The sequence below is a fragment of the Pteropus vampyrus genome, unplaced genomic scaffold (assembly GCF_000151845.1).
Source record: "Pteropus vampyrus isolate Shadow unplaced genomic scaffold, Pvam_2.0 Scaffold55, whole genome shotgun sequence".
In the NCBI taxonomy this organism is placed as follows: Eukaryota; Metazoa; Chordata; class Mammalia; order Chiroptera; family Pteropodidae; genus Pteropus; species Pteropus vampyrus.
Window position 1 is genome coordinate 5,744,558 of NW_011888836.1, and position 11,459 is coordinate 5,756,016.

Below are 11,459 nucleotides of genomic sequence, written 5' to 3' on the forward strand. Positions count from 1 at the left end.
TTTTCTTCATCCTTATGTTTGGATTCTTTGAAGAGTGAGGACCCTCTTCAAAGTAATGTTCAGTTAGCCAGAACCTCTTAACCATTCTGAATAAATGGGAGGTTCCATATTTAAGATTTAAGGTCATCATCAAGAATTCAGCATGAGATTAAAAAAAAAATGTAATTTATGCCTTCAAGAAGCTTCTGTTTAAATACCTGTTGTTTACAAATAATAGATTGGACTATAATAAGTGAAAAGTACATAATAATTAGCCAAAAAAAAGATTTTGTTCAAAAGCAACATCTTTTCTTGAAGAGATATCATGTTATCTATACACAAATAAAAGTAATATAAATTTTAGGGCAGTACCAGATAAGAACCGAAAAACTCCAGGCACTGGTAGCTAGTCCTAGTTATGCCACTATGTGATCCAGGGCAGTGTATCTACGTTCATGAGTTTCATTTTTCTCATCTGTAGAATGGAAGCGACTGTTGCTACTTCCTTATTACTTTACAGTGATGACTTATGGATAAATAACATATTATAAAGTGCCTCTAATTCCTTGGCAGAATGAGCTACAATTAGCTAAGGAAGACTTGGAAAACCAACAGTCAGTGCAAATACATGAACATGTTCCATCAACTCCATGCCTTTGTCTGGGTGCCTCCACATTTGGTGGTCTTCATGTGTTTTGAGAACAAAAGCAACACAGAATAAACCAGAGATACACATTCTCTTCTTTTGCTTTAACAAAGGATGATCTAGGACTATATGGGTCAAGGAAATCTATAAAGCCTGTCCAAAGTAAATTACAACTAATAACCATAGAAAGAAAAATGAAAATAGAAAACTACTCTCTGGAAAACACCACAGTAATAACTGGTTCAGGGAAGAATCATCAATGAAAGCTAAAATTAGTGAAAGTATGATGAGAAACAAAATTTTTCTATAGTCTCAAAGTATATCTCTACAATACTTACTAAGGAAAAAATAGTACAAGAATCCCACCTTATCCACAATTTCACTTTCCATGGTTTCAACTACCTGTAGTCAACCAAAGTCCAAAAATATTAAATGGAAATTCTAGAAATAAGCAATTCATAACTTTTCAGTTGTGCCACCATTCTCAGTAGCATGATGAAATCTCACACCGTCCCACTCTGTTCCACCCAGGACATGACTCATCCCTTTGTCCAGCGTCTCCATGCTGTGTACACTGTCCGCCTATTAGTCACTTAGTAGCCATCTCGGTGATCAAACTAACTGTTGCGGTACCACAGTACTTGTGTTCAAGTAACTCTTATTTTACTTAATAACGGCCCCAAAGTACAAGAGTGATGGTGGCAATTTGGATATGCCAAAGAGAAGCCATAAGTGCTTTCATTAAGTAAAAAGGTGAAAGTTTTCAACTTAGTAATGAAAGAAAAACAATCCTATACTGAGATTGCTAAGATAGTAAGAACAAATCTTCCATCCATGAAATTGCTTACTTATAAATTAAGCTTTATCATAGGCATAATTGTATAGGAAAAACATAGTATATATAGAGTTCAATACTATCTGCAGTTTCAGGCATCCACTGGAGGTCTTGGAACATAGCCCTCATGGATAAGAGTGGATATTGTAACTTTACAGTGGAAAAACCTGATAGACACTACCTTAACCAGGTAATTAAAATTAACATTACTCTTAATGGGACAAATCTGCATCATGTGCCTCCCAATACAGATGCTCTGAGAAGGACCCAACCTCACGTCACTATGGTAATACAAAAAATCCATGAGGAAGTACTAGACGACCTAAATTGAGTGTCATTCTATAACATAATTGACCAGTACTTTCTGAAAGGGTCAAGGTTGTAAAATCTAAAACTGATTAAGGAACTGATCTAGATTAAAGGAGACACAATCGCTAATTCAGCCTCACTAGATCTGGGCACAGAAAATGGACACAGTGAAACAACTGGTAGTAACATCTCAAGTCCCTTGATCATTGATCAGTGTATTGTGGTTATGCAAAATATTGACTTTAGGGGAACCTGGGTTAAAGATATTTAGGAATTCTTTGTATTAATTTTGCTTTGTTTGTTTGTTTTGGTACATCTGAAAAAAAAAATTGTCCAAATAGGTAACTAGATAGAAATTTCTTAAAATCATTTTTGTGAAAGTGATACTCAGAGGAAATAAACAGAAATCTGACTTAATACAAAAGGTCAAGGTGTCTCAAAAGGCCCCTCTTAAGAAGAATTAGAGATAGAGAAGATAACTTGAGAAGTGGTTTTCATTTCCCTTTGCCGAACATGGAATCAGAATCTCAGTACTACAAGGAACCTTAAAAAGAATATTGATAAGAAAAAGAACAGCCACAACCTTAACATATTCCCCTTACAGGGGAATCATTCATTATGGTTCTACCACTCCATGAACTTACACAACCATTAAAAGTTATCCTTATGAGAAATCATGTAGCAAAATGGAAATACGCTTGTACTATAATTTTATTTGAAAATAGAAATGAAAATTATATGTACACTTTTCAAAATCCAACTACCTAAAATATACATATTTGAAAAAAGACAAAGGAAATACCTGGTGAATTTGGTTAAAATAGTGGGATTGTGGGGAGATATTTTTTTCTTTTCCTATTCTCCAAGTTTCCCATGATATTTTAAATTTCAAATGTTTTAATTCTTTTTTTTAAATGAAAGTTCTAATTTTGCGCCAGAATTTATCTTCTTGTGTGATAAACTTCAAACCTGCTTTCATACAACTGCGTTCCCTACACCCCCTCAGCAGAGGTCCAGAGGACTTCCACATACAAGGCAACCTGATCCAGGTGCTTGGCCACTCCCCACGGGGACAGTCAGCTTTCCTAGGCTCTTGCTGCCCTGCATTTAATGTAAGATGTTTTATGTTTGGGAGATGAGGCCTGGGACAGCCCCTGAGTGCAGTGTTAACTTTATTGAGTTTGCCCAAAATTCACCAGGAATTGTCTCAGTTCCTCTTTTTTATTTTCATTCTTCCTGTGGGATTGAACTTCACTCCCCTATTTGGCTGTTAGTCTAACATACTGCCTGGTCCTTGCCAGTCTTCCCTCCTCTTCTAGATGCTAAATTCTATTCCCATATAGCTAGGGCTGCCATAACAAAGCATTACAGACTGAGTGGCTTAAACAATAGGAGTCTCACTTCTGGAAACCGGAAGTCCAAAATCAAGGTGTCAGTGGTTGGTTCATCCTGAAGGTTATGAGGGAAGGATCTGTTTCAGGTGTCTCTTGACTTGTACATAGCCATCTTCCCCCTGTGTCTCTTCACACTGTCTTCCTTCTCTGCATGTCTCTGTGTCTAAATTTCCCTCTTCCGTCAAGAACACTAGTTATTGGATTAGGGCCCACCCTAATCTAATATGCTCTCATTTTCAGTTCATTACATCTGCAAAGACCTTATTTCCAAATAAGGTCACATTCTGAGGTACTGGGGGCTAAGATTTCCATATTTGAATTTGAGAGGGAAGACATAATTCAACCCATAACACCCACATCCCCAGGTACCGATAGAGTATGGCTCTAAATGAGATTAGACCACCTGAGAGCATCAATATGCCTCTGGCCTGACACTTTCTAGAGACTCCCACTGTTAAAGTGTTGGTAAGACCCTTTTGGTCAGACTCATGATCCATGATCCAGGCTCTGGGGGTTATTAGCCTGGCTAAAGGGCTGTTCCCATGTGTGAGAGACAAGTGTATCTACCCATTGTAAAGAATCTGTTTACCTTATCACATGAATTTCAACATTACATTTGTCAATTTTTTAAAAAGGAAGTATATACTTTTTGATAGTTTCAACTATCATATCTTTTCAATGGTATTAAAAACATTTAAAATTCTTTGTCAACTACTTATACAAAGAAGTATTTTTCTTGATAGAGATTACTTAGAATTTCAAGAGACCATTTTTTTAAAAGTCTTGGTCAGGAATTACCTGTAGTTATTTCAAGCATTAAAAATGGATATAAAAATGTCATGTTCATGAAATTAAGGTCAGATTTCCCATTACAATTTTTGAAAGGATTTTATTTGGATGTTTTGTACAAGTTTGATATTCAATATTTGCCGTTACCTTCTAGACAAATGGCACATAGTAATTGCCTTAACATTTTGATCCTCTGTTTCTAAATATTCATCTTTATGCTCTTCAGTGGCCTTCTACTTAGTTCCCTACAACACACACCAGTCTTCTTCTCCACTTCATAAATATTTTTCTTTTGAATGGGGCACAGATTTGATTTCATCGCTATATGTCAGTCTTGAGTCCCATCAGCAAGATTCCAATGAGATCATCATGTTTACACCTGGCATTATAATCCCAAGTTTACTTTGCTTGCTGCCTATGCCCTGTGTGTTTGTACACAGACATCTAAAGCCGTAAGCATTGTTTCTGGGTTCCTTCCCAACTGTTTTCTCATGTGAATCACCAGGCACCTCCTTCTCCCTTACTCTTTCTTTGTTATGCCTATTACTCTTCCAAGTAACTGGATTCATAGGTTTACTTGGGTGCTTTTTTCCTTTACCTTACCTATTCTCTTTTTAAGCTCCATGGATAAGTTATTATTTATCTAGTAAACTCCCAGGTTAATTATTATTTCCTAATTTTGTGAGATATCCTCCATCCCAAAGCAAAAATCCATCATTTTCATAACATAACTACCCAGAATCAAGATCCATAAATACAAATTCAGTAAAACAAAACCATCATCATGACCTGCCACTCATGTCTCAGAACTTCTTGCTTTCAAATTTACAAATGTCAGTAGTAAGATACAAGAAAAATAACCAGTTGTGCTCCCAAGCTCTAAACTTTAGTCTCTTGAAAATGTTTCCTTTCTTCTCTGATGAAGTCATTCATTCCCACAAGAGGCAGAATGATAATTTTTCAAAGTCCCAGATATTATCTTCAAGCACCCAATCTCTTCCACTCACCTCAGCCAACCCATTGTTCTGTCCATTCTTTCTACCTAAGTGTTTAGTTCTGCTCCATTTCCATCTCATCTGCATTGCCTTCATTAAAGCCCTTACTATATCCTGCTTGAAACATTGTAAAGGTTTCTTTTACAGTTTAGTAGTCACACTGCCATCAGGATTACTGCCTGATGCTTCTCAAAAACTGTCAGTAGCTCATATTACTACACAGTGAGATTCATTACCTTCAACAATGTGGCCCCAGCCTTCTGTTCCGGCCTCATCCTATTTTTTGTGCCAATCCTGTGCAAAGTGAGTAACTTGCGATTCCTTACACGTATCATGAACTTCCATGTTTTGGGGTCTTTTCCCATTCTCTAGTTATGTAACTGTGATCCCATCTCTCCAAGCTCATTCAGAGAACCTTTTCTGATTCTCCTCCTTCCCTATGCCTTGCCAAAGTTAATCTCTCCTTTCTTTTGTTCCTCTTTGATTTCTCTATGTTTCTGTCACCTGGCAGACAAAGACTGCATCATGATCTTTTCTCCATCTTCTCCATCACCTGACTCAGAGCTTGGTACATAAGTGCTTGAATTGTTAAATTTCCAAGAATTTGTGAGCTAGTTGGTCTTAAATTGGTTTCTTGAAATTAGCAATGGTGGAAGTATGTACAGCACAGAAATTGACAACATTGTAATAGAAACTTTTTAAAAAGCCAATTTTTAAGCATTACCAGCCCTCCACTGATTATATAAGTGATACATGAGTACATTCGAAATCAACTGTCCTCTTTAATAGTCTCCACACTCAGTCCCAGAGCAAAACAGTTTGGTGTGTATCTTCCAGACCCCTTTTCACATGTCTTATGTGTTACGATTTTCTGAATTTAAGCCTGCTAGTTCATTGCCCCTCATCTATGAAATCTTCTCAGGCTGCTTCTGCTATACTATTAAGACTTTCCTCTGACCTCCCTTAGCACTAACTACATCATTTCTAACTTTCATGTGCTTGCATTAGTAAGCTTTTAAGTTGTTTGAAGAAAGGTACCATTCATCCTTTAAATGCTTGTGTTTTCTACAGAACAGACTCTCTTTAAGATTAATAAGTTCTAGGGATCTAATGTACAGCATGGTGACTGTAATTAACAATACTGTATTATATACTTGAAAGTTGCTAAGAGTGTAGATCTAAAATGTTCTCACCACACACCAAAAAAAATGATAGTTATGTGAGGTAATGGTGTTAACTAACCTTCTTGTGGTAATTATTTCACAATATATACATATATCAAATCATCATGTTTTACACCTTAAATTTATACAATGATATACGTCAATTATATCTCAATAAAGCTGGAAAAAATAAAGTAGAACAGACCCTGAAAAATATCAATTTTTAGTTCTTTGATTCAAAACCTGGAATCATCCAGTGCTATCTGAATATACCATTATATATGAAAGTATGCAAACAATAAGTACAACTGGAGATTTTTCTTTGCTTTTTGTATAAAAAACAACTTCAGTTTTCTCATGGTATTGCAATGCCCCTGTCAGGAATAAAAGACAAGAGAACAAGACTATGTTTTTTTCTGTTAGCATGTCTTTAGGTAGGTAAGGCCTGCCTCCATCTCTTCCTACTCCACTTTGCCAGCCTGGAGCCGTACAGTATAGGAGAGAATATTCGTGCTCTCAGAAATCAGAGATTCTATGCTCAGCAGCCTTTCCTTGTGGGTGTAGAACTGCCATCTGTCCAGTAAATTTACTCTGCTGTGCCCAGCAAGACACTGTGCTACAGCTTGAGGGCCAAGCGTGGGTTGCAGACCTAAATTTCAGATACGGAGAAGAGGTTGTAACAAACAAGTCTACCATAACTGAATTTTGTTATGACCCCACCAGCAGCTCCTAAAGTGAATCACCATGCCATCCTATCTGAAGGACACCAAGAAAAAGGCTTTAGTATATTTAAACAAATTAATCAAGCTACACCAGCCCTTTCCAGAATAAGATTATAAAATTTAGATATTTTAGGCAAGATGATAGAGGTCATAGTTTTTAGTCCTCACAAGTTGTTTTCTTAAGTGTTAAATAAAAAAGTTAAAATAAATATGGGTATGCATGGGACAACTTAGTCCTCTTTGTTACAATATGAGAAAGGCAATTAAATCTTCTCGAGAGATGAGAAGTTACAGAGATGGCTACCCTGTGTCATAAATCACTGTAGAGCCATAGAAAAATTAGTAGATGTTGTTCTCTTCAGAAGGAGATATGGGTCCTGCATCCTTTTAAAAGCCTTCCTGACATTCCAAGTGTTTCTCTTCTCTTCTCTCCTTTCATTCAAAACTTAGTTATAACAATTTAGAATAATTATACTACAAGACTTACTCCTGATGGATTCTAGGAAATGGGAAGCAAGTTACTACTGGAAGACAGGGACCCCAAGAGCTCACAAAGACCAGGGGCCCCTAACATGTGGGTTACCAATATGAGGGTTGACACAATGGCAGAGCCATTTTGAGAGCCTCAACTGCCCTTGAGTCACCAGTATGCTCTTCAAGCAGGACCCCTGACAGGCACCAGCCTTGGCAACCATTTTATTTTTCTTTCATAAAGGAGCATGGGCAATCACCCTATCAGTTCTGAAAAGCACTTTCGAATTAAAACTTTTAGAGTGGTCAGCTTCAGTATCGTCCAGAGCTGGCATACATGTGGCTGGATCCTGCGTTGGTACCTGGGCTTTTCTCTGCTTAGAAGAACTTACTTCATCACTGAGTCTCATTTCCCCAAATCTACCGGGCCATTTTCAAATTCCCATGCATTTCTCCATGCTGTTCCCTTTGCTCAAAATACATTTCCCTGGAATAGCACCATTATCAGGCCATATTATAGAGTTTTGCTTGTTTGTTTGTTTTATGGTCTCCCTTTTTCATTAAGGCATGAGCAGCTTGAGCTCAGGGATCAGGACACATTCATTTTTGTTTATCCAGAGGCTACCATAGTGTCTTGCAAATAATAGGTGCTCAATAATATTAACCGAAAGAGTTGATGAGTTTAAGTGAAGGATACCATGATGTTCATTGTACTATTCTTTCAACTTTTGTGTAGGCTTGAAATTTTTCAAGAAAAAAGATTGGGGGAAAAAGGATTAATTGAAAATATTACTAAATTTCTGAGTCAGAGTACCCAGAATGTTAAGTCTCATCAATTTAGTCCTGCCCCAAGAGCAGCAGGCCTACCAGAATCTAAAAATCCTTTGAAATGTTTAAAGATGGCTCTGTTGGTATGTGAGTGTGCACTGGAGTGGGCAAGAGGAGTAGGCAGGAGCTGTCAGGTGGGGACATGACTACAGGAGTAAAATATCCTGGCTTCTGGATATTTTATCTGGATATAATATCCAGGGTAGGGGGACCTTCTCTAGCCTTGCGTCAGCCCAAGGAAGCCTTGAATAAGGATATTGTAAGTGGAGTAAAAATCCAAGATGCAGAACTCCACTCACTTCACACCCTATAAGCAATAACACTATATACTGCTCACAGATGCAGCAAATCCCACCCCTGGGAAATGGCTACCTGGCTCCACGGGTGGCCAGATATCTCTACTACAAGGATCACTTTCTCAGGTTCAGAACTCTCTGCTACTAGGCTGTGCTTACTAATAAGAGTGAGGCAAGACCTTCATTCTACCCCACCCACAACCTTGATCTGACCATCCCACCGCCACACCCCTGAACCTCCACTTTGGAGACTGGGAGTACTTGGATTGTTTGTCATTTGAAAATTAAGAATTCACAGTATATCTTCGCTCACATTTTAGAAATCTTCAGCCCTAGTATTCAACCTCCTCTTCTTTTTCACTAAATGTCAAATGTCTCAGTCACCTGGCCCTTACCACACCCCTACACCCTTCCTAATATAGTTCCCTCCTCTGAGTAGTAGCCACACTTCGGTCATTGTCAATAGTAGTCACAAAAGAATCCTTGAGGAATAAGAACATTTGCCTTGAGAATCTTACCTAGTGAAATTATCTATTGAGCACTAGTTATTATCTAATGAGCACTAGCTATTATCTATTGAGCACTAGTAGCCTAACATTCTGCTAAGCTCTACTACTAATAATATTATTAGATATTTATTGAGCACTTAATGGGTGTCAGGAATTATGGTTAGTGCTACCTTAATTTTCTCATTGAATTCTAACATAAATCCTTCTTGGCAAGTGTTATCTCCACTCTACGCATAAGAAAACTGAGACATAGAGAAGTTAATAAGTGATAGAACCAGACTTCGAATCTCGCCTATATTTCTAAAACCTGTGCCTTTCATACATTATGCTAAAGTGTCTTTTCTTAAATAATTTAACTTGAAATGGAATGAGTAACTTGAGTTCTAAAATAGTGTTGAAAAGTAGACAAAATGGAGCCTCTTAAAGAGTGGTATTTCTGTTTCCTTGAAAAACACCGTATTTCATTCTTTTTTTTTTTTTTTTGAAATGATAATACTGTCCTAAAGGTGTGAAGCCACCAATACTCCTCCCCACCTCTCAAAGAAACCCTCCAGGACCATCAATACTGCAAGCAAGAACTAGGGATAATCCCAGCAGTTTTCCCCAAACACACTGGGCATAAGAATGCCTAGTAGGGGTCAATAACAGGGTTGAAAACAAGCTCATTCAGTCTTTTGTCAACTCTGACATTTTCTCTGTGTCCTCAGTTAAATCATTTGATTATTCCATTCCTTAGCTCCTAACTTACAAAATGGTTGCACTTGTGTTATATATTTTGCTAATCATTTGGAGAATTAAAATCCAGTAATAAATATGAAAAGTATTTTAAGACTATAAATAATTTTATAGATTTTTAAATATTTAGATAGATGTTATTCTGGAAATCACAGGCTATATTAATGCAAAGCCTAAACGCCTGTTTCTGCTGTATAGCTAATCACCCAGATAGGCATGCAACACACTAGCAGTCGGTGAGTGTGTATGGTTCCGGGAATGCAGAAGTTTGTTCCTTTACTGTGCTTCCCCGCATTATATATTTCTTCTAAATTTATTTATGTTAATTCTAAAGTAAAATGAAAGAATATATTTTTAACTACTTACTAAGTGACAAGCACTGTACTAGAAATACAAAGATGATTAAAATAGGAATTTTGTTCTCAGAATACAGACTAGCAAGGGAGGCAGACACGTAAACTATGACTAATTAGGAAAGAATGTAAATGGCTTTAGAACACATATGCTGGATATGAATTGATGAGGGTTATAGCATTCAAGTCAACACCTTTCTACCTCCTGAAGGAAGAAGGAAGCTGCCATTGCTTAGAATATTTGGGGGAACTCCAATTTGAAAATTGTATTCAGAGTCCAAGGTTCCTTTTCTGAATATTTTCAATGACTGCAAATATTCATCCTTTAGGGATAAATTCAGTTTAAAACATTTTTTTTTTAAGCCTGGAACATTCTGTTATATCAGAAAGCAAAAAAGCTATCAAGGAATATTAATCATGTCAAAAGGACATAAGAACCAATTTGCAGGGGCCCCTACTGGCCAAAGATGTGACTATTTCTACATCAAAAAGGATAACTGCATTGAATTGAAACACATCAAATGTGTTTAAGTTTTTGAAATCATAGTGATATTCAAAAACAAAACTCATTGTTCGCCTGTGGACAGTATCAGAGAACCAACTCATTGTTTTGAAAACTAATAGGCAAAACTGCCTTTCCTATATACATTGTATCCCAGGATAACTAGTTGAGGGAGAAGATTGTATTTATTGAAGTATTTGAACTAAATCTATACTATAGAATTAATCACCATTTTGCAAGCCCTAATGAACTTATTATCCCGGCAATGACCATCAATGGCTACAAACACCATAAAAGAGCCAACTACACATTATGTACTTCTTAAGAAAAGTGTACATGGCAACCTATTAAGTAATCTTGATTTAAAAAAAAATCTGAATTTCATCAAGCCTCAAGAATTATCAATTTATAAAAAAAAAAAAACAGGGAATAGGTGAACACGTTCTTAAAAATACCACAGAGATGAAATCAGTACAATCCAGGCTGTAAGAACTCTACAGGACTCACAACCTCTCTCTTCAACATCATCTACAACAATAAATCTAGAGTGAAAAAGCAATTACATAGAAAATTATAAATTAGAAGAAACATATCAACCAATCACAATGTATGGACTTATGTAGATCTAAATTTAAACACACACACACATTTATAAGACAAAAGGAAAATGTGAATGTTGACTGAGTAATTAATAAAATTAAAGAATTATCTTTTTTAGGTATGATTATGGTATTGTGGTTAGGTTTTTTAATGAAGAGCTTTTATTTTTTAGGCTGCATAAAAAAATCTTTATTTCTCAGATACACCTGGAAACAAAAAGGTTTTAAATGACTTCAAATGTCTGGTCAACAAGCATTTTAAAGTTGGACATTATTTGGGTTTTCAGACAGTCCTGTATGGCTAGTAAATCTATTCTCCAGACAAATGTAAAAG